The following is a 25620-nucleotide window of genomic DNA, read 5'->3' as shown; positions in this document are numbered from 1 at the left end:
AAAAAAAAAAAAAAAAAAAAAAAAAAAACCATAGACAAAGAAAATACACAAACAATAAACTGGGGAAAGCTGTAACATATGGCAAAAAGTTAATCCTCCTATTATGCAAATAGGTCTTATAAATGAATATAAAAAGATAAAAATCAAGTAAAAATAAAGAATATGACTAGGTAACTTAAGATAAAGAAAACCAAATAGAAAATAAGGATAGGAAAAAATCTTATTCATAAGTACAGAAATGCAATCAAAACATTTTTTAAACTGGCAAAGATAAAAATGACCTAATACGTGTCAGTTTGTGTAGAATAAAAACTCTCAGACACTGCTGGTCATCTTTAACAACTGTGAAATAAACAAACCATAAACAGATGAAAGTTTCTGTAATCATATATGAGAAAACAAGCTTAAATATTATAGTTGGAATAAAAGGTCAATGTTGACTTGACCTAATACAACACTTTTAGAGAGCAATTCAGCAATTCCTATTAAAATTTTAAATGTACATATTTTTTAATCTACCAATTATTCTTATATTAAAGTCATAGTATTCATGTGCAGAGCAAACAGCACAAATATATGAATATAAGAATGTTTCCTACAGAAATATTTATAAAAAAAGGAAAGAACTTGAGTATCCATGTATTAAAGACAACTGGTTAAAAAAGTCATTGTACATGTATATAATGGAATATAAATGTAGTAGATACATACTATTTGGCAAGTAAAAACAGCAATGAGGTAATCTACAGGTACTAATATGGAATGATATATGAGGGATATGTAGAAAAAGTAAGGTATAGGTGATTCAATTTGTATAAAAATATGTTTACAGATACACAAATATCTGAATATACATGGGACTGTCTGAAAGAATATAAGAAACTAGAGTTTCTTATATGTTGAGGTTACTCCTGAGAGAAAAGTTGAGCTTTTACTTTTCATTTTTTTCCTTCAACTTTCAAAAAACAATTTAAAAAATATTACTATTACTTTAAAAAAACAAAACTGGTGGAAATAATCCAAATGTAGACCAACAGGAAAAGCAATAAACAAACTGTGGTATGCTTATACAATAAATACTATTCAGTAATTAAAAGGAAAAACGAAGTACCGTATGCATGTCAACATGAATCTCAAAACATTATGTTGGATAAAAATAAGCCAGATATAAAAGAGTACATATTGTGTGTTTCTGTTAATATAAACCCTAAGCACAAGGAACATTAATCCATAAAAATTATAAAGTGTTTACCTTGTGGGCTGGGGAAAGAGTGACATGACTAGAAAAAGAAATGCAGAAATTTGGGGGTGGGATAGTGGTTACATTGATGTATGCACTTATAAAAACTCATCAAACTGAATAATTAAAATCTGATTATATTTAAGTAACTCATTTCTCAAATAAAGTTAAATGGCTGTTGCATCCACTTCTGCAAGGAAAAAAAAACAGCCTGGAACTCAAAAAAGACTACAGTCCCCTCTCTTGAATGTCCACATCCATCAAGCAGACAATATTTATTAAAGACAGACACAAGAGGTAAAGAAAGTGCAGGGAAGAGGAAGAGGCAGAAGAATGGAAAAGCCCCAAGGATAGAGATTCCAGCAGGAAGAACCAAAGGAGTAAAGCAGAGGTAGATTCAGACTGCACAGAGAAGTTCAACATGCAGAAAGGGGAAAGACTGAAAAGGAGTTGCAAAGAAAGAAGGCAGAGAGTACCTTAAGCAGAAAAAAGAACTAGAAAAAAACAACACAAAGGAGAGGGACTTAGGGAATTAAGCTATTGTTGGTTGTTACTGATAGGTAGTATGAAACTAAAGGTTAAAACTGTTTCATGCAGATGACATAATCTTATACATAGAAAATCTCAAGAAATCTAGTAAAAACTTCTGCTGAACTCATTTATTAGAATAAATGAATACAGCAGAGTTGCAGGATACAAGACTGATATATAGAAATCGATTGTTTTTATAGCAATGAGTAAACCAAAACTGGTATTAAGAAAACAATTTCATTTTCAACAGCATCAACAAGAACAAATACTTAGAAACAAATTTAACAAAAGAAGTGTAAAACTTTAGATATGTATCTAGAATATTTAAAGATCTCTTTCAAGTCAATAATAAAAACGCAACCAAATTTAAAAATGGGCAACGGATTTGAAGACATATTTCTCCAATAAAGATATAAAAATGGACTATGAGCACATGAAAAAATGCTCAATATCAGGTAAACACAAATCAAAACCATAATGAGACACCTTTGCACACCCACTAGGATGGATGTAATAAAAAAGATAGAGAACAACAAGTATCAGCAAAGATTTGGAGAAATAAGAACCTTCATACACTGTTGATAGGAGTGCAAAATGGTACAGCCTCTTTGGAGAACAGTCTGGTAGTTCTTCAAAATGTTAAACATAGTTACCATATGATCCAGCAATTCCACTCCTAAGTATGTGCTCAAGAAAAGAAAACATATATCCACACAAAAAAACTTGTACATGAATGTTCATAGCAACATTATCTCTAACATTCCGAAAACAGAAACAACCCTAATGTCTATCAATTGATTTTTGAATAAATAAAATATGGTATATCCACACACAAAATTTTTTTAAAGTTTTGCTTTATTTTAAAGTTGTGGGGTATAAGTCAGGATTGCATACATAAATGGTTTAGATACAGGTGAAGTTTAGGGCCTCCCAATGGACCTCACTTTGCCTGGATTAGGATCAGGTGCCCTTATTGATGTTATGTGCCCCCTCCATGCTCCCAGCAGTGTTCCACTACTGCCAATCCCTTTTTTGTAGTATTATGATAGGTTTTCAGGGTCCACTAATGAGAACATGTGGCACTCAGGTCTTTGATTCTGTGATAGATCACTGAGTATGATAGACTCCAAATCCAACCTAATTGTTGCAAAGTCAATAATTTTGTTCTTCTTTATGGCTGCATAATATTCCATCATCCACACAAAGGATTATTATTCAACAATAAAAGGAAATAAAGTATTGGCGCACGCTATAACATGAATGAAACTTCAAAAAGTGATAAACCAAATAAGTTACAAAACCCCCATTATACTATAGATTACATGTATATGAAATATACAGAATAGGCAAATTTAGAGACAGAAAGTAGATGATCAGTTGCTCAGGGCTAGAGAAATGGAGGTTTGGAGGCAATGGCTAAGAGGAGTGGTTTTTCTTTTTGGGGGTGATGAAAACTGTTATAAAATTAATTGTGGTGATAGGTACACAACTCTGTGAATACACTAAAAGCCATTGAATTAAATACTTTAGATGGGTGGGTTGTATGGTATGCAGATTACATCTCAACAAAGCAATTAAAATAATTAAACTGTTTCAAAAGACAAAAAGATGCACACACCACTATATTTACCGCAGCAGTACTTTTAAATGACAAAATATCTTAACAGTTTAAAAGTTCAACAATAAAACAACAAGCAGGCAGAGACCCAAATAAAAAGCACAATCCCACTCACAATAGCCACCACAAAAAAAAAAAAAGAAAGAAAGAAATATCTCGGCATCTTCCTAACCAGAGAAGTGAAAGACTTTTACAATGAGAATTACAAAACACTGCTCAAAGAAATCCAAGAAGACACAAACGAATGGAAAGATATACCATGCTCATGGATAGGAAGAATCAACATTGTTAAGATGTCCATCCTACCAAAGGCAATTCAGATTCAATGCAATACCCATTAAGTTACTAACATCATTCTTTTCAGATCTGGAAATGACAATACAGAAATTCATATGGAAACATAAATGACCACGAACAGCCAAAACAATCCTTAGCAAGAGAAACAAAGCAGGAGGTATCACACTCCCAGACTTCAAACTTCATATAAAGCTACAGTAATCAAAACAGCTTGGTATTGGTATAAAAATAGGCACATAGACCAATGGAACAGGATAGGGATTCCAGAAGCAAAGCCTCAATTCCTCAACCAACTCATCTTTCACAAAGTCTCTAACAACTACTGGGGAGAGGAAAACCTATTCGGTAAATAGTGCTGGGAAAACTGGTTGACCACATGCAGAAGGCTGAAACAGGACCCCTACCTATCACCATACACAAAAATTAACTCTACATGGATCAAAGATCTAAACGTAAAACCTCACACTATAAGAACCTCAGAAAACACAGGAGACACCCTTATGGAAATTGGAACTGGCAACAAATTCCTATCCAGAAACCTAAAGGCCAATACCTTAAGAAATAAGATAGACAAGTGGGACCTCATCAAATTAACAAGTTTCTGTAAAACAAAAGAAAACATCAAGAGAGTAGGGAGACACACCACAGAATGGAAAAAAATATTTGTCAACTGTATATCTGACAAAGGCCTAACATCTAGGATCTACCAGGAACTCAAATGCACCGAAGGGAAAAAAACAAACAGCCCCTTTAAAAAGTGGGCAAAAGACATGAATAGACACTTCTCAAAAGAAGATAAACAGGCAGCCAACAGACACATGAAAAAGTGCTCAGTCTCACTCATCATCAGAGAAATGCAAATCAAAACCACACTGAGATACCACCTAACCCCTGTAAGAACGGCCATCATTAATAAAACAAACAACAACAGATGCTGGCAAGGATGTGGAAAAAAAGGAATGCTTCTACAACTGCTGGTGGGAATGCAAACTTGTACAACTTCTCTGGAAACAGTCTGGAGATTTCTGAAAGAACTAGAAATTGACCTTCCATATGACCCAGCAATTACCCTATTGGGAATACACCTGGAGGAACTCAAATTATTCTACAAAAAAGATACCTGCACACGTATGTTTGTTGCAGCTCTATTCACAACAGCAAAAATATGGAACCAACCATGTTGCCCATCGAAGCTGGACTGGATAAAAAAAATGTGGTATTTATATACACAATGGAATATTATGCAGCCATAAAGAAGGACAAATATATGGACTTTGCAGCAAATTGGATGGACTTGGAGTTTATCATACTCAGTGATTTATCACAGAAAAAAAGAACTGAGTTCCATATGTTCTCACTCATAAGGTGACCTTGAACAATTATAATGCTATAAGAAAGTGATTTGCAGTAGTGGAAAACTGTCAGGGGAGGATGGGTTGGGACTGGTAGTTGAGGGAAACTGCTAGGGGAGGGAGGGGCATACCTCATCAACAAGGTTACCTGCATGATCAGTGTTTATATCCATAACCCTGAATTGTACCCCACATCTTTATAATAAATAAATAAATTTTTTAAAAAGTTTAACAATAATTTGACTCTAGTGGGTCTAAGGATAAGAATAGCTTTTAAAACTGTAAACTGCTTTCTGTAATTACACTGTTGGTGATAAAAGGTATTCTAGGATTATAAGATTACATGATGTATATTTTATGATAAAGTGATAAGTAATGATGTAGGTGTAACAAAACTGGGATTTCTGGAGAAAGAAGCAATCATGAAAGATATCTGAACTTCAGTCAGTACCCAAAAGTGCTGAATTTCTACCGAAAGTATCACTATGGTCTTATGTTGATTTTACTTTCAAAATAAATGCATGTATCCTAGCTCTGTCCATTGAATAGGCCTAGAAATAAGGACCACCTCAGCAACAATGAAAAGTCTTAGAGCCCAAATTGTGGTCTATAAAGGTATTTGTTTTCCTTCAAAGGAAAAATAAATGATTGATTTCAGATCTGTGGCAGAAAATATATCAGATAAACCTGGACTATCTTATTACACCAGACACCAAGAACGATATCAAAGATGACTAGGTCTGGGCCAAATGAATTCAGGAGAAGCTGAACTTGAAGCTGAATTTAACTTGAAAAGGCTTCCAAGTGACAAAGAGAGGACAATTGAGCATCAATATTAATTTTAAATATGTTTAAATCCATGTGTTCATAATCATATTAAATAAAAGCTCACTTGAAGGATACCAGGGAAAAGAATCTACCAGTTACATCTGATTTGACTATACCAAATTGTACCTTGGAGTAAGCAAGTAATTGAGTAGAGGGATGTTTTCTCTTTATCGACAGAGCCAACAAATAAATGAAGAAAGGAGAAATGAGAGTTAGAATATTACCATGTTTGCATTCCTTTGTGAAATAATGAATCTAGGCTATGATCAATGATGGCTTCTAACATTAGCAATGGAAATAGACATTATGTGGTTCACAAAAAAGTATACTGTACAACCAACTAATAAAGCAGTCTTGACAGAAAATAAATCAAAAGGCAAAATTACCTGTGTGTGGTGGCATGCGCCTACAGTCCCATCTACTTGGGAGGCTGAGGCAGAAGGAATGCCTGAACCCGGGAGATCAAAGCTGTGGTGAGCCATGATCATGACTCCATTTCAAAAATTTAAAAAAGAGAAAAACAAACAAAAAGGCATGCTTGAAGTCTCTAGATCTTATCTCAAAGATACAGAAAATGTAGGGCTGGAGGAACATACTTAACTATACCATGAGATACAATCAGCAAAATTTAGACGGCAAAACTCTACAAGAAAAGTCAAGTTGTTGATTAAATATAAGTGTAAAACTCCCTTAAAAGAGAAGACACCACAAGCTAAGTTAGAGACAACATGAACATGTACAGTACAGCTCCGTTAAATAAAAAACAAACAAAACTAAACTATGGTTTCTTGGGGTTAGAATTTGATGATTAACAGGCAGAGGGACAAGGGAAATTGCTTGTCAACACACATTTCTCTCTGTCATTTGTATTTTGTACCATGTGACTATGTTATATTTTCTGTAACATACTTTTCAGTTATAGGAAAAGCAGAAAAATAATATATTTAAATTATAGAAGCAATCACTATGCTAGAATGTTTATCAGACCCCTATTCCTTCACCATTACCTTAATACCAGGGAGTTCATGGCAGTATGTAGACACAGGATCTCTATAAGGAGAGAAAAATTAAAAGTGGGAGGAAAGTATCAGAGAGGAAACTAGAGTGCTAGATAAGCTTGTCCTATTGTATGATTCTGTCTAATGCCAACATAACTTTTAATAATCTTTACTCATTCCACAAAATATATATTCATTACCTACTTGGTACCTGACACTATTCTGGGAGTAAGGATAAAGGGGTACACAAACATAATCTCTGCTCTCTATCAGTTTACACAGGTGGATTAAAAAAGGCAATTGCAGGCTGAAAATTCCTTATCTGAAGTGCTTGGGACCAGAAGTGTTTCAGATGTTTTCAGATTTTGGAATAGCTGCATTATACTTACCAGTTGAGCATCCCTAATCTGAAAACCCAAAAGGTGCCAGTGAAAATTTCCTTTGAGTGTCATGTCAGCACTCAAAAAGTTTCAAATTTTGGAGCATTTTGAATTTTGGATTTTTGAATTAGAGATACTCAACCTGCATCAAAATCCATAGCACAGGGTACTAAGAGGGTGCATAAATTAGGAAAATCTAAATCAGACTGGGCAAACTGATGCCATAGTCTACTGAAAACTCACTTTGAGCTTAACAAAAAATTTGTGCAAGAAGATATTTATACAACTAGCCTCCACAAATGCATTATTAAACTTTTGCCTTCTGAGAAAAACCTCATGATCATGTAATAGTGGCATGCACCTAGATGGTCCATATCTGCTTATCAAGTAACTACAGATGAATCATTACCTCCATCTAAAGCAGTGAAGGGAGACAGAAGAGTAGAGAGAGGGGAAGGAAATTTATAGTTTGAAAATGAAGCAGGACCTGGTCCTTCATTGTTCTGATTTACTTTTGGCCATATTTAATTAGAGTTGAAAAAAAAAGGGATTTTCAAATAATGTGGAAGACAAATAAAATTTTCATGTTAAAGGAGGGTCATGGATTTTAAAAGATTGAAAATACTAGTAAAGAATTCTTCCCCTCCTTCAACTGGGCCTTGAAGATGTAAATTACGCATCATTTCTTAAAGCCTTCACTGCCTCCTCCAAGGTATCTAGGAGTACTCATTAATTCTTTGGTATTCCAGCACTAGCGATTCAATACTTTGGGTAAGGTACCATATGCTTTAAAAATAAAATACCACCTGAAAGCACTTCTTAGATAATATTGCAACTATTTATCCATTTGTCTCTTTCTTGCTAGACCATCAGCTCTTGGAGGGTTAGCACTGTGTAAGTAACCCTAAATCCCACTAAATGCTCCAAGCCATGAAGTAGAAAATAATCCACAGATGCGATTTATGGACTAAATCAGTAATGCTGCTTAGATATGATCTCATCAGCCACATCTTCAGAGATATCAACACTAGTAGGACTACCTTCAAGGACAAAGGACAGCAGTGTGTTAAAATACCAAAAACAACAACAACAACAAAAACCCTTTGATGGCATATTTGGCAGTCAAAGCCACAGCTTCTCCTGAGGTACAGCAACAATCATTATTTTATTATTATTCTTACAATACTCACTGAATTCTAAAATGAGCTTGAGTGTTTTCATTAGTGCACTCTAAACTCAGATGGCTCCTCACTACTACTTGTCTTTTTTTTTTTAATTCTTAGTTTACTTTGTTGCTGAATTTCCTAGAATTGCTGTTCTAAACCTTCTCTCCTGTCCTCAATACCCTCACTCCAGGTGTCCTTATTTTCAGTGGAGGACTGCCTCTTACTTGACTGAGATGATCAAGGTTCTATGATATTTTCCACCTCTCCCTTTACCCTCTCAATTTCTTCTATCATCTACTATAAAAACAAACATCTCTGTGAATGACTTTAGTTTCCTCACAAGTGACCATCCTATTTCTTTCCTTCTCCCTTCTAAAAAGTAGTTAACATTTAACCTAAGGCCCAATATTAGGTGCTGCCAAAACAGATTTACTAGAAACAAAACACAGTCTATAATGGAGCTCAGTTTGGAAGAGGAGTTAGTTATGAACAAATAATTACAATGTATATTGCAAATTTTAAAGTTTTCTGTTTTCCTGATGCTTCTATAGCCCCCAAAATAGGATGTGAGTACCCTACCTAGGCAATCAGATGCACCAATGTGATAAGGCTCCTGCCATAAGTTTCCCTTTCTACCTTCCTCTGACCATGACCTAACAACTTTTAAACCACCAATAAAATCTTGCACCTTTCCGTGTGTACTATACCCTGATCCCTAATAAAGGCACATGTCCAGGAGTACTTGCTCTCTCTCCCTGCTCCCTACCTGCTTGGTGGAGTCTGCTCCCTTAGTGTTTCCTTGAATGTGATTTCCTTCTCAGCATGTAGTGTGACTCTAAGAACCGTGAGTATAACAACCTTTTTTTCCCCCTGTGTCCCCTTTTCTGGCCACATCTACCTGGCCATATCATAAGAGAATATAAAATATAATGTAATACGTCATCTGATGTTTGCACCATCTCTTAATTCAAAGAATCCCTTCACAGAGAAATGTAACAAATTTTCAGGTTTAATCTTATTTTGACAATCAAGGTTATAAAACACATCTATCCTCAACACACACAAACTCTCTTTTTGCAATTTTCTTTGGTGTCCAAGAGAACATCAGATGACCTAAATTCTTAAGCTATTACTTAAGTCTGTCTTTAATAATTAATGGAAGGAAAAAGGTGCTAAAATCCTAGGAAAGGTAGTTGACATACCTTTCTTAGGTATTTTTACAGATAGAAAACAATAAAATACTATCAAACTAGTAATCCCTATACCATATACTTTGATGTTTATTTAACTTTTTAAAATGTGATCCATATTTAGTTGATTATATTGTATATTATAAGAGCATATTCCTATGAAGCTCCTCTCTTGGACTAAAAAGTAAATTTACAACAGTAAAAGTAAATGTCTTAAATTCAAGAGTGGCTTTATTTAAACCAATAAGTACAATCACAGCCTCAGAATAAAAGTAAAACATAGAGGCATTATACTTTCCTTCTCTATATTGCAATTCAACAAACTACAACCAATAATCATGTTATTAATTTCAAATTACTCAAAACCCACTGGTATATTATTTTATTCCTATATGCTTTCTAACAAAAAGTGAAAAGTACAGTGGATTTTCTGATCATTTGTAAAATTTGTTCACTTGACCAATCTAATTTGTAATTTTTCCTAATATATGCTTTCTTTAATTAAGTAGGGATATTTACAAGTAGAAAATAATACATGATTTTGATTTTACATTTTGTAAATGTATGACATTTGATTTTTTTAGCAGTCAAAAATAATGTCTGTGGTGCTTTTCTACTGTATTGCAGAAAGGCAATTTATTATACTATAAAGGTGACTAAAGCAAGAACTGCATTTAAATCCAGTCCCTGCAAAATTTGATTTTTAGGAAGTTATTAACTGCCAAGCCTCAGTTTTCTTAATCTGCAAAGTAGATAAACATCATATATACTTAACAAGGAATAAGGGAGACAGTGTATGAAAAAGCTCTCAGCATTGAGAGCAGAGGTGACGACCACAACAAAAAAACCCCTAAAATCACCATTCCTTTTAGAACACAAAGTCTCAAAAACAGTGTGTAAATGAATACAAACAAACTTTTTCAGTTATTGATACAATTTATAAAGCGCCCAAAACAAATCTATGAAGCGGTAAAGCCACAGATAGAAGTAACATGTAAAAGTGCACCTAACCAAAAAAGGGACAAAGATTAACAGGCAATTCATAAAAGAATGACCAATGATCAAAGAGACGCTCACTCACATGCATAAATATATATTTTGATAGATTGTATCTTTATTAAACATTTTATATAAGAATAATATTAAATTTATAGGAAAGGTGCAAAGATACAGTATAGAGTTTCCAGATATCCTTCATCCCACTTCTCATAATGTTAGCATCTTATACAATTAAGGTACATTTACCAAAATTAAATCATTGACGCTGGTGCAATAATACTATTAACTACACTACAGACTTTATTTGGATTTCACCAGTTTATCCACTAATGTCCTTTTGCTGTTCTCGGGGCCAATCTAGAATTCCACTTGCATTTAGCTGTCATGTTTCTTGGTCTCTCCAATTTGTGATATCTTTTTGGACTTTTCTTGTTTTTCACGTCCTTGACACTTCTGAAGAGTACTAGAAAAGTATTTTGTAGAATTTCTTTCAATTTGGGTTTCTTTGATGTTTTCTCATGATTAGATTGGGATTACGGTTATGGGAAGAATTCCACAGATGTGCTACCACATGAATTATCATTGCATATTTTAATGTTGAACTGCTGAATAAGGTGGAATCTGCCTGATTTCCTCACTATAAATTACTACTTTTTCCCTTTTCATATTTTACTCTTTGGAAGCAAATCCCCAAGTCCAGTCCACATTCAGGGAGAAGGAAAAAGTTCACTTCCTGAAGGGGATCATAAATATACAACTTTTAAAAATCTTTGTATAAGGAAGATTTATCCCTTTTCCCCAATGAATTAATTAATTTAATCATTAATATTTTATCAGTATGGATTCAAGGATATTTTATTTTTTTGACTTACAATCCAATAATGTATTTTGTTACTCAAACTGTTTCACTCTTTTCATTTGTTAATAGTACCTCTTTACTTTCTGGCCCTGTAAGATACTCCAGGCTTATCTTGGAGTTTTCCTATCCCAGACCTAGAATTGACCATTTCTCCAAGAAGTTCTAGTTCTTTTTTTTGAAAAATGGCATGCAGACCAAGGGTTGGTGGTTGCTGGATGAATTAGCTGCTACCGGCATGCCATTGCCTCCAGGCACTGTCAGCACACAGAGCTGAAAAACATATATATATGTACACTAATCTGTGCATACACATCTATCTGAAGTGAGTTCTACATCTATGTATCTGTATACATATTGAAATAAGCATGAATCTCAGGTCACATATCTTTTCAGAACCATATTTCTCCCTTGCTTATTTGTCACTTCTTAGTCAGTGAGAAACTTGGCTCTCAATATCTACAATATGTTTACTTATTTGTTAAACTCTAGAATACATGTAGTTTTAGAATTGCTCACCTGTACGCTTGTGAGAAACAAAGTTACCAACTAGAGTAGAGTGTCTTCTTAAAGTTATTTTTGTCTTTAGTCTGACACCATCCAGTCAAAACACCATTTTCCAAAGTTACACAGGTTAGCTCCTTTTCCCTGCACCACTTTCATTAAGGTTATGTCAACATGTATAATACAGATTCACTTATTAAAGTCTTCATTCCATCCAGGGATCCCCTACACCTTGGTTGATTTATGCAGTTATATCAGTAAAGTTCATTTTCCAATGGATTTTAACAAATTCACAGAATTCACCCACCATTCGAATACCACACAGAATACTTCATTACTTCCCTTTTGTAGTCAACCACTCCTATCTTCCCCACCCCTTGGAAACCCCTGAAGTGTTTTCTGCCCTTATAAGCTTTGTCTTTTCCACCATATTATAAAAATGGAATCATATAACGCATTGCCTTTTAGTTCTGGCTTTGCTCACTTAGCAAAATGCGTATAATATTTATCTACATTGTTACACAAATAACCAGCTTATTCCACCTTATTGTCCTGTAGTGTCTCATTGTATGATGGCACACTCATCTGTTGTTTATCCATTCACCTACTGAAGGACATCTTGATTGTTCCTAGCTTTCGGTAATTATGATTAAACCTGAAATAAACATTTCCATATAGGTTTCTGTGTGAACAGAAGTTTTCAATTCACTTGCATAATACCTAGGAGTGACAGACAAGATACTGCCAAACTGTCTTCTAAAGTGGTTGTACCATTTTGCATTTGCATCAGCAATGAATGAGATTGCCTGTTGCTCCAGTTCTTCGCCACTATTTAGTATAGTCAAGTTTTTTGTTTGTTTTTAACAATTCTAAAAAAAAAGTGTAGAAGTAGCTTCTCTGGCTATGCTCACTTAGCAAAATGCATGTAATATTGATACACATTGCTGCACAACTAACCAACTTATTCTATTTTACTGTTGAGTAGCAGTCCAATAAAGGATGTTTCACTCACCTATTGTTTATCTTTATTCTCTAATGATAAATGATGTTACATATTTTTTCATATTCTTATTTTCTATCACACAAAGAGGTCTGGTGAAGTATCTATTCAGATCTTTTGTCTTTTTTGATGTTGTTTAATTGGGTTGTGTTCTTACTTTATTGGTTTCCCATTATTGCTCTAATAAACTATCACAAATGCAATGGCCTAAAACAATGCAAATTTACTATGTAATAGTTCTGTTGAAATAGCTAATGAAATATGTAAAATAACTGCAATAGCTTGCTTGACATAAGTAACTCCATTTTGTTAAAAATCCTCCATCTCAGCTGTCTGCCTGACCTAAAAATGGCCCCCCCCCAGTATGTACATGTGATTGTTGTAATGTTCCCATGACCATAGGCCCACAGCTGTTCATGCTTACTTTTCTTGCTGACCATTTGAAAATGCCCTAGCCACAAGTTCCGTGTAATTGTATGTCTTGTTAACTGAAATCCAAGAGATTGTTCCTTTTGTTTTTAGTTCCTTGTACCCTCACCCCTGCTATGTAGCCCACTTGCGGATTTTGCCTTTATAAGCTTCTTGCTGATCCCACTCAGTGTCGAGAGCTTTCTTGGCGTGAGCCTACTCTTGACTGCATGCTGTTAAAGGACTCAAAATTCAAACCTGGTGTGCTGATTATTCTCCTTTCTCATGGTTTGACTATAACACTGTAAGTTAGAAGTTTGTTACAAGTTTTACTATGCTAAAATCAAATTAGTAGAACTGTGCTCCTTTCTGGAGGTTCTACCACTATCTCTTTTCTAGCTTCTAGAAATCATCCATGATCCTTGGCTCATATTTCTCTTCATCTTCAAAGCCAGCATCACTAGATTGAGTCCTTCTCAGACTGCATCACCCTGACTTCCTCTTCTACATCATCATTCCATTATGAATTATTATGTAAATATTTTTGGGGAGGGAGCATTATTCTGCTTATTAAATTCTTAAGAGTTCTTTGTATATTCTGGATAATCCAAGTCCCTTCTCAGATTATGCGGTTTCCAAATGTTTTCTCCCATTCAGAGACTGTCTTTCCTTGCAATAGCATCTTTTATAACGTGGTAGTTTGAAATTTTCATAAAGTCGGGAATTCCAGCAAGATGGTGTGGGGACAGGTCAGACTGTGAGTCTCTGCTTTTTCAGTAAGTAGGTATGTGCCAGTGGGTGAATGAAAGTCCTTCTGAGGGGAGACTCCGACTCTGGTTCATGCACCTGGGGCTGTCCTCCAAAGGTGACTGCAACCTTCCACCGCCCCGAGACTGAAGACCACAGTGTGCAGGAACATCAGTTGTTTTCAGAACTCTCCTGAGAAAAGCCTGCCCAAACCACCTGAATCTCATCACCTGGCATCTGGCCCACACCATCACCTGCAACAGCAAAGAGCCTGGAACCCTGGATCCCATCGGTGGAGAGAGAAGATTGGGGAGAGCTGAGAGTGGGTTTCCACTATGGGTGAGGAAATGCCAACCGGAGTCATTTTCTCTGTCCAGGGATCAGGCAGAGATCTGCATTGACCCGGCCAGCCACATCCAGCCCCCAACTTGGAACCCAGGGGTAATCTCATCAAACTCGGAGAGACAGATGCCCCTCCCCAGACAGATGCTGAATGGGACACAGATGTAATTAAATACATCAACAGGTGTAAAAACAAAAACCACATGATGATATAATTAGGCGAGGATAAGCTTTTGACAAAATCCAGCACCCCTTCTTAATAAAAACACTTGAACATCTAGGCATAGATGGAACATATTTCAAAATAGTAAGAGCCATCTATGAGAAACCCACAGTCAGTATACTGCTAAACACACAGCAATCAGAATCATTTCCCCTGAAAACTGGAACAAGACAAGGATGCCCACTCTCACCTCTTCTTTTCAACATAGTTTTGGAAGTCCTAGCTAGGAGCAATCAGACAAGAGAAGGAGATCAGAGGTATCCAAATAGGAAAAGAAGAAGTCAAGTTATCCCTCTTTGCAGACAACCCGATTCTATACCTCAAAAACCCAAGAGAATCTATCAAAAACCTCCTTGCACTGATAAAGGACTTTGGCAAAGTCTCAGGGTATAAAGTAAAAGTGTCAAAGACAGTCACATTTCTATACACCAACAATAAACAAACAAACTCAAATAAAAAGCACAATCCCATTCACAATAGCCACAAAAAGAAATGAAATACCTTGGCATTCTCCTAACCAGAGACTTGAAAGAGCTTTACAAAGAAAACTACAAAACACTGCTCAAAGAAATCAAAGATGACACAAACAAATGGAAAAATGTTTCACGCTCATGGATTGTAAGAATTAACATTGTTAAGATGTCCATCCTACCCAAGGCAATCTACAGATTTAACTCAACACCCATTAAATTACCAGCAACATTCTTTTCAGAACTGGAAACAATACAGGAATTCAAATGGAAACATAAGCAACCATGAATTGCCAAAACAATCCTCAGCAAAAAAAGAAGGTAACACACTCCCAGTTTTTAAACTCTATTATAAAACTACAATAATCAAGACAGCCTGGTATTGGTAGAAGAACAGGCACATAGAACAATGGAACAGGATAGAGATTCCAAAAGCAAAACCTCAATTTTTCAACCAACTCATCTTCAACAAAGCCTCCACCACCAATGACTGAGGAGAGGAGAACCTATTCAGTTCAGTATGGTGTTGTGCTGGGAAAACTGGCTGACCATATGTAGAAGATTAAAACAAGATGCCAACCTATCACCATATACAAAAATCAACTCTAAATGGATCAAAGGCCTAAATGTAAAACTTCAAACTATAAAAACCTTAGAAGCAGCAGGAGAAATTTGGCAACCAGTTCCTGGTCAAAACCTCAAGTGCCCATGCCATAAGCGATAAAATAGACAAGTGGGACCTCATCAAACTGACAAGCTTCTGCAAAGCCAAAGAAACCATCAGGAGAGTGAGGAGACAGTCTACAGACTAGGAAAAAATATTTGCCAACTGTATGTCTGTCAAAGGCCTACATCTAGGATCTACAAGGATCTAAAAACATGCTGAAAAGAAAAAAACAAACAGCCCCATTACAAAGTGGGCAAAAGATATGAATAGATAGTTCTCAAAAGAAGACATACAAGCAGCCAACAGACACATGAAAAAATGCTCAGCCTCACTTGTCATCAAAGAAATGCAAATTAAAACTATACTGAGATACCACCTAACTCCAGTAAGGATGGCTATCATCAATAACTCAAAAAACAACAGATGCTGGAGAGGATGCAGTGAAAAGGGAACACTTCTACACTGCTAGTGGGAGTGCAAACAGTGTGGCGATTCCTTAAAAGATCTAAAAATCGGCTTTCCATATGACTCTGCAATCCCACTATTGGAAATATACCCAGGAGAACTCAAATCACTCTATAAAAAAGATGCCTACACACGTATGTTTATTGCAGCATTGTTCACAATAGCAAGAACATGGAACCAACAATGTTGTCCCTCAAAAGAGGACTGGATAAAAATAATGTGCTACATACACATGATGGAATATTACACAGTCATAAAGCAGAACAAAATCATGAACTTCACAGCAATTTGGATGGACTTAGAGTCTATAATACTGAGTGATCTTTCACAGAAACAAAGAACTGAGTATCACATGTTCTTACTCATAAGTGGACCTTGAACAATTATTGTAATACCATAAGAAAAGGATTGGCAGTAGTGGGCAAGTACCGGGAGGGGGCAGGGAATGGGATTGGCTGTAGTACGAGTCTGCCTGGGGAAACAGAGGCACACCTCATCAACAAGGGTACCTGCATACTGAACATCTGTATACCTGACCCTGAATTGTACCACATCTTTGTAGTTTTATGTTGGACATTTTATTCTCTGAGTTAATTTTTGTATAAGATGTGTGGTACACGTTGAAGCTTTCTTTTTTCTCTTTTGCATAGAGATGTTCAATTGTTCCAGAACTATATATTAAAAAGAGTATTCATTCTCTGTTGAATTCCTTTTTGACTATTGTGAAAAATCAGCTGACAATATTTGTCTGGGTCTATTTCTGGGCTCTCTACTCTGTGTCATTAAACTACGTGTTTATCCGTTGGCTAGTCGTCATGGCTTGACAAATGTAACTTTAAAGTAATAAGTCTTAAATCAGGTAGTGTAAATTCTCAACTTTGTACTTTTTTTTAGAGTTTAAACATTTCTAGCTCTTCTAGCTCATTTGCCTTTCTTCATAAGTTTTAAAATCAGCATCTACAAAAAAACTTGCTGAGATTTTAACCATAATTGCACTGAATTTATATGTCACATTGGGACAAACTCACAACTTAACAATATTGAGTTCAATTGTACTAATGCTTAATGAAACACAGTTAACAGATATGTTTAATTACTACACTTGCAAAGATTACAAATGGCAAAATTATAGAGAAATATTAGCTGCATGCTTTTGTTGGAGAGGTATAAATTGGTTCAATATATTTAGAAGGCAATTTGTAATCCAAACAAAATTTTTTTTGTGTGTTTATTCTTTCACTTCATTTCTAAGAATTGTTGGCACATATACTTTCAGAGCAGACTACCAGAAAGTTTACCTTAGCACTGAATGTAATAGTTTAAATACAAAAATTTCTATATTGAAGACAGAATAAACGACAAATGGGCATTCCATAAAATGGAAGACAAAGCAGTCACTAAAAAGTCAAAACTAAATGTGTCAATGAGTATAAAACTCAAGTCATAATTATGATGGGAATACTCTGAAGGAGAAATAATGTATATTATCTGAAAAACTGACATTAGTATTTTTATCTTCAATGTGGGAGAGGGAAGGCAAACAGGAAATAAAATTATTTTATTAATTAATTATAACTTGAAATATTAGGGATAATGCATAAGTAGATCATTCTATTTTCTTCTACCATTGACCTACTGTTGGATCTTTAAAAAATCTCTTCGTCTTTGGGTCTTGGGTTTCTCTATCAGAAATTATTTACTAACCTAAATCAACGGGTCTATGGATGGGAGAAACCAAATAAAATCCTTCTAATTCTTAAAGTGATCTGTGATCCTGAAAAGTTTAAGAACAGTTGATCTCTATGAACTTTTCCAGTGTTAACTCAGACTACAGATAGAAACATACAGCAGAAATAATTCCAAGGAGGAGAATATATTTTGTACTAAAAGTTTCATTTGAAACACACAGGATGCAAGGCTGTTGAGTATACTGGAAAAAAAAAAAATATGGCAACGAGAAGATTTTTTTCTTTTATAAATAATTTTTTTTGGATCCTAACCAATCACCTAAAAATTAGGAGACATAACCTTATAAATGCCCTACAAATAACAACATTCTTGGCCGGGCGTGGTGGCTCAAGTCTGTAATCCCAGCACTTCGGGACGCCTAGGCAAGAGGGCTGCCTGAGTCCAGGGGTTCAAGACCAGCCTGGGCAACTTGGAAAGACCTCGTCTTTACAATAAATCAAAAAATTAGCTGGGTGTAGTGGTGCGCACTTACAGTTCCAGCTACTTGGAAGGCTGAGGCAGAAAGATCGCCTGAGCCCAGCAGGTCAAGTCTGCGGTGGCTGTGAGCATGCCACTGCACTTCAGCCTGGGCAACAAAGTGAGACTCCAAATAAGTAAGTAAGTAAATAAATAAATAAATAAATAAATTCTCAGGTAATCTGTCCTATTGAAGTCTGGTTTTCTAATGAATACAACTTGCTTGGTTTGGCATATAGAAAAGTTAAGATTTTTTTCTGTAAAGACAGAAAGAAAAAAAAGATATTGATACTCTTAGTCTTTAAGGATATCTTTTTTTTTTGGAAATATATGATACGTTATTAGTACTTTTTTTTCTCTTTTACTTTTTATTTTGAAATTGTGGGGTACAATTCAGGGTTAGGTATACAAATGTTCATTGTGCAGGTACCCTTATTGATGAGGTGTGCCCACCCAGGTGGATATCTACTACTGTCAATCTCAGCTACCCATCCCCCACCTCGCAGTTTCCCACTACGTTCAATCTCTTTCCTACAGTAATATGGTAGCTGTTCAAGGTCCACTTATGAGTGAGAACATGTGATACTCATCTCTTTGTTTCTGTGAGAGATCATTCAGTATTATACGGGGGATATACCCAGAAGAACTCAGGTCACTCTATAAAAAAGATACCTGCACACGTATGTTTATCGCAGCACTATTTACAATAGCAAGAATATGGAACCAACTGTGCTGCCCATCAAAAGAGGACTGGATTGAAAAAATGTGGTACACATATACAATGGAATACTACTCAGTCATAAAGAAGAACAAAATTGGCTGGGTTTGGTGGCTCAGCCTGTAATCCCGCGCTTTGGGAGGCCGAGGTGAGTGGATTGCCTGAGCCCGTGGGTTGGAGACCCGCCTGGGCAACTTGGCGAGACCTCATCTCTACAATAAATTTAAAAAAAAAATTTGCCGGGCATGGGAGTGCATGCCTGTAGTTCCAGCTACTTGGAACGCTGAGGCAGAAGGATCGCTGAACCCAGCAGATGGAGGCTGTGGTGGCCAGGAGCGGCCACTGCACTCCAGTCTCGGTGACAGAGTGAGACTCGAACTCAAAAAAAAAGAACAAAATCATGAAATTTGCAGCAACGTGGATGGAATTTAAGGTTATCTTTTAGAAATTTTGCCTACTAAGTTGTAAGAGTTTCTGTTTTATTTTATATTCTTGATAATACCTTTTACTTCTTTTACAAGGAGGGGCAGACCAAGTTTTGTAGACCCTTTTTAGAAGGTTAAGTTTCAACAATATTATGTTAAACCTACCTGTGCTTGTCTCTTTTCCTGATCTTGTTATTCTATCTCCAGGATAGTTTTTCAAAATTATTTTGTATTTTTGCTTTACAGATAATCCTCAACCTACAATGGAGTTATTACCTGATAAACCCACCATAAGTTGAAACTATGCTAGTTGAAAATCCATTTAGTACACCTAACCTTCTGAACATCATTACTTAGCCTTGCCTACCTTAAATGTGCTCAGAACACTTTAATTAGCCTACTTTTGGGCCAAATCATATTACACCAACTATTTTATAATAAAGTGTTAAATATCTCATGTAACTTATTGAATACTATACTGAAAGTGAAAAACAGAATGGTTGTGTGGATACTCAGTACAGTTTCTACTGAATGTGTTAACACTTTTGAACCAAAGTTATTGTTAAATCAAACTATAGTAAATCAGGGGTCACCGGTATTCTATTTTATTCTGTGGCTTTGCAGAACTTAATTCACTAACCCATCCCCCATCACTGAACCAACTAGAATAACCCATGCTGTACTCTGTACATGATCTGATCTTAATGGCATTGTATTTTATATGATATATTTTTAAATATTTGTATGCTTTTTCTCATTTAATAGTCAGAGTTCCTCAGGATCAGGTATGCAATCTTATTTCCAATACAAAATATCATTCACAGCTAGTGCACAGGACTTGGCACAAAATAATGCCCAATGAAGACCGTGCTAAATCAAACTGAATATTGGAACTGAGTAATCATCCCTCGAAGCTTTATTGAGGTATAATTGACAAATTAAAATTGTATATATTTATGGCATACAATATGTTTTGATATGTGTACACATGTATATATATCAAGTTAATTTATATATTCTTCACCTCACAGTTACCATTTTTTAATGAGACGAACACTTCAGATCTACTCTCTCAACAAATTTCAAGTAAGTCCCCAGTATTTATGTGATACTCATCTCTTTGTTTCTGTGAGAGATCATTCAGTATTATACGGGGGATATACCCGGAAGAACTCAGGAGATTGTGGCTGTGGTAAGCCATCATAGTGCCACTGAATTCCAGCCTGGGTGACAGAGTAAGACCATGACTCAAAACAAAAAAAACCACTCTGCCTAAAATAATAATTGTAAATATATATTATAATTATTAATGTGAGTAAGAACACAATGTATAAAGATGTAATTTGTGAAAATAATAATGTAAAGGGGAGGAGACAGAGCTGGATAGGAGCAGAGTTAATGTATGCTATTAAAACTAACTTAGTATCAATTCAAATTAGATTGTTATGAATTTAAGATGTTAACTGTAATCCCCATGACAACAACTGAAAAAATAACATAAAAATTACAGAAAAAGAATCAAAGAGAGAGTCAAAATTGGCACTAGAAAAAAAATCAAATAAGGCAGTGGGGCAGAAATTAAGGACTAAAAATGATATAAAATATATAGAAAAACAGTAAAACAGCATTACTAAATGGTTCATACTAGTAATAACTTTAAATAACTTTCCATTTATTATTTAAACCTATTTAGATTAAACCTACCAATTAAAAGACAGAAATTGGTAGAAGAAATTTTTAAAACTTTTTTCATATGGCTTTGAATTAGTGTAGTGTCTGATAGATTTACTTTTAACATTCTTTGTAGGATGGGCCTACTAGTGATGGACATCTTACCTTTTTTTTTTTAAACATATTTTTTATTTTAAAATTGTGGAGAACAGTTAAGAGTTAGGTATTCAAATATGCATTGTGCATGTACCCTTGTTGATGAGGTGTGCCCCCCCGTCCTCAGACAGATATTGACTACCGTTAATCCCACCTCCCTTCCCCTCCCTGCTCTCCCCATAGTTTCCCACCACTGTCAATCCTTTCCTTGTAGTATTACGATAGTTGTTCAAGGTCCACTTATGAGCGAGAACATGTGATACTCAGATCTTTGTCTCTGTGAGAGATCACTCAGTATTATAAACTCTAGTTGCATCCTGGTTGCTGCGAAATTCATGATTTTGTTCTTTTTTATGGCTGTGTAATATTCCATTGTGTATATGTACCACATTTTAAAATCCAGTCCTCTTTTGATGGACAGCATGGTTGGTTCCATGATCTTGCTATTGTGAACAATGCTGCGATAAACATATGTGTGCAGGTATCTTTTTTATACAATGATTTGAGTTCTTCAAGGTATATTCCCAGTAGGGGGGTTGCGGCGTCATATGGAAGGTCGATTTTTAGAGCTTTTAGGAATCACTACATTGCTTTCCACAGAGGCTGCACTAGTTTACACTCCCAACAACAGTGTAGAAGTGTTCCCTTTTCACCACATCCTCTCCAGCATCTGTTATTTTTTGAGTAATTGATAATGGCCATTCTGACTGAAGTTAGGTGGTATCTCAGTGTAGTTTTAATTTGCATCTCCTTGATGACTAGTGAGGTTGAAAATTTCTTCATGTATCTGTTGGCCACTAGTATGTCTTCTTTTGAGAAGTGTCTGTTCATATCTTTTGCCCATTTTGTAATGGGGTTGTTTGTTTTTATCTTTTCAGCATGTTTGAGTTCCTTGTAGATCCTAGATGTTAGGCCTTTGTCAGACATGGAGTTGGAAAATACTTTTTCCCAATCTGTGAGCTGTCTCCCTGCTCTCTTGATGGTTTCTTTGGCTTTGCAGAGGCTTGTCAGTTTAATGAGGTCCCACTTGTCTTTACTACAGCTTTCATGGCATCCCAGAGATTTTGGTAAGATGTTTCTTCATTTTCATTTGTTTCCAGGTATCTTTTAATCTGCTTTGATTTCATCATTGACCCAGGAGTTGTTTAGCATCATGCTATTAAGTGTTCATGTTTTTGTGGGTTTGGGGGGAACGCTGTTGGTGTTGATGTTTATTTTTATTCCACTGTGGTCCGAGAAGGTGCAGGACAAAATTTTGGTCTTTTGAAATTTGTTTATGCTTGGTTTACGGCCAAGTATGTGGTCGATCTTAGAGTGTATTCCAAGCGGTGATGAGTAGAATGTATATTCTGTGGTCGTTGGGTGGGGTGTTCTGTAGGTATCAATTAAGTCCAATTGGCCAAGAGTCACATTGAAGTTCCAGATCTCATTGCTGATTTTTTGTCCTGATGATCTGTCTAGGGTTGTAAGTGCAGTATTGAAGTCCCCAGCTACGATACTGCTAGAGTCAATATCTTTTTTGAGTTTACCTAGAAGCTACTTTATGAAAGTTTGCACTCCTATGTTGGGTGCATATATGTTTAGGACAGATATTTCTTGTTGATGGATTGAACCTTTTATCATTATATAGTGGCCTTCTGTATCTTTTTAATTTTTGATAGCTTAAAGGGTATTTTGTCTGAGATTAAGATCGAGACTCTTCCTTTCTTTTGTATACCGTTTGCCTGAAAATTTGTTTCCCAGCCTGTTACTTTGAGTCTGTGAGTGTCCTTTCTAGTGAAATGAATCTCTTGAAAGCAATATATTGTTGCCTGGTGATATTTTATACATTTTGCCATTCTATGTCTTTTCAGTCGGCATTTAGATCATTTACATTCTGGCTAATTATTGAAATGTGACAGTTAATCCCTATCATGAGTCAGTTTTCTCAGTGTCTGACCTCCCAGAGGTCTGTGAGAGACCCATATTCTTCTTTTGAGTTTTCTTCATTTGTGTAGGTTTTTCTCTCCCCCTTTCCCTCCTCTTCTTTAATTCTGTTTTTCAGGGAATATGGGGTTGCTTTTACTTCTCTTTGTTCAATCTCCTGTTCTTCTTTATAACGGTCCTCTGGCTTTGTTCACTTTTGAAGCTGTCCTATGGGTTGGGGCTGTACTTTTTGTAGTTGTGAGATTTAATTGAGGGGGAAGCAGTGATTCAGAATCTATCTGCAGATCACAGTATCCACCAACAGGTGTATGGGCACACTGGAACCCACTTCCCACTGCCTTACAATATGTCCATGCAGTAGGGTTTAGGTTTGCTCCCTGGAACCAAAGGAGGTAAGAAAAAGGAAAATAATGGAAGACAGTGAGGTCAAGAGGAAGTTGGGGAGAGAGAAGAGTAAGATGGAAAACAGACATACACATCAACTAATGAATGAAGAGAGACACCAGGCCAGAAAAGAGTGAAAAACAAACAAACAAGAATCCCTAAAGCATACCAGTAATCAAAGACAGTTGATAAAATCATGCCTTTTGATGTGCTTTTCCCCAACACAAACAAGTAGTCTAACTCAAAAAGCAAACAAAAGTGAACCAAACAAACAGTCGAAACAACAAAATGAAAAACAAAATTAAGAAACCAGATTAGCTCTGGAGTCTTTCCTGAGTGTCTAAAGTCTCTTCAGCTCTGATCTCTAGCCTCTCCCCTTTGTTCTCATTGCAGGCAGAAAGATTTACTCACAGCTTGGGTTGGTTCCCTTGGCTTGCTGCTTGAGAGGTCTGCCACAGGACTGAATTGTCTGTGTCTGATTAAGTATACAGGGCCTTCTGTCTCCTGTTTGGTGAGCCTACCTTAGAAACCAAGGTGGAAGCTGCTTGTAGATAGGTGGGGCAATGCGAATCTCTGCCTGGAAAATGGCTGTGGTGGGCTGCTCCTCTTTCGCCAATCCTTGCTCTCCACCTGTCCTTTCTCTCCACTTGTCCAGGTCCATAGATGATCGACTATGATGGGCTATGGTGGTGTGTGTCTGGCATCAGGCACTGGGAATCAGTGATATAGCTGGGCACTACATTTGGTGCCGTCAGAGGCTTGGGGTGGAGGAGGGAGCTCAGAATTCCCCAGGCCAGAGCCAAGAGCTGAGAGTGGCTGTTCAGCACCTCCTTAAGATGTACTATTCCCTTACACAACCATGGGGTCTTAGCTCCCAAGCTGGAGGTGAGGCAGAGCTGAGAGAGTGAGTTACTGCAGTTCTGCCTGGTCACAGGGCTCTAGCTATTCTCTGCCCCCCCGCAGTCAGGGGCAAGTTGGGGGAAGTGGAGTGCAAGACTATTGGGTGCCTCAGGCAGAGTGGAAACCGGAGATCCAAAGGGTATGGCAGCAGCTTTGGGCCCCACACAGGGCACTTCAGCCAGGAATGGATCTCTGAGCGACGGGCACCTAGAGCCTCCCTGGGTGATGGCGGCTTGAGATGGGCCCGGGCGAGTACATGGACCCAGGGCGGGAATCTGGAACTCTGAGGGTTGAGCCCTAGCCACGGCTTTGGGTGTTTCAGCCCGGGGGGCGGGGGGGGGGTTGGCGCAGAGGCAGGAGGCATGGGCGCTGGGGGCCTGCGTGAGCAGCGGTGGCCTTGGGCCTGCTGGGATACCCCAGGAGGGAATGGAGCCTGTAGTTCCAAGCCAAGGGCTTCCATGGGCTGCCATGGTCCCAGACTGGGCTGGGCGCCCTGCTAGGAAGGGAGCTGGCAGCGGCTGAGTGCCAGGCAGATCAGTGTAGCCAGCAAGGGAATCCAGATCACAAGGCGGTATCCGAGGGTCTCCAGAGGCAGCAGTGGGTGGCTTGGGGCTGGGTGAGACGGTGTAGCCGGAGAGGGAGCTGGGAACTCCATGTGGCCGAGGCTTGGGGCCGCCTGGGGTGGAACGGCAGTGGCAGAGGGGCCGTGGTAGCCGGCGGTGCACGGGACCGAGGGTCTTCAGGCCTCAGACCGGTGCAGCTGGTGGTGGGCAGGGGGGTGGGGGAAGGAAAGTAAGAGTTTTTATGGGAACTCATTTTCGGAGAATCTCACAGTCCCACCTGTGCCATCACCATCTTGCCGGAACCCGATTTTTTTTAATTAAAAAAAAATCTGAGAGGGGGGGCAAGATGGCGACCTGGCAACCCGGTGTCTGAAGCCCTCTGCAAGGGAGA

This window comes from Carlito syrichta, unplaced genomic scaffold (assembly GCF_000164805.1).
Source record: "Carlito syrichta isolate Samal-C Ts95f unplaced genomic scaffold, Tarsius_syrichta-2.0.1 Scaffold303335, whole genome shotgun sequence".
Taxonomy (NCBI): domain Eukaryota; kingdom Metazoa; phylum Chordata; class Mammalia; order Primates; family Tarsiidae; genus Carlito; species Carlito syrichta.
Note: the sequence above shows the minus strand (reverse complement) of the source record.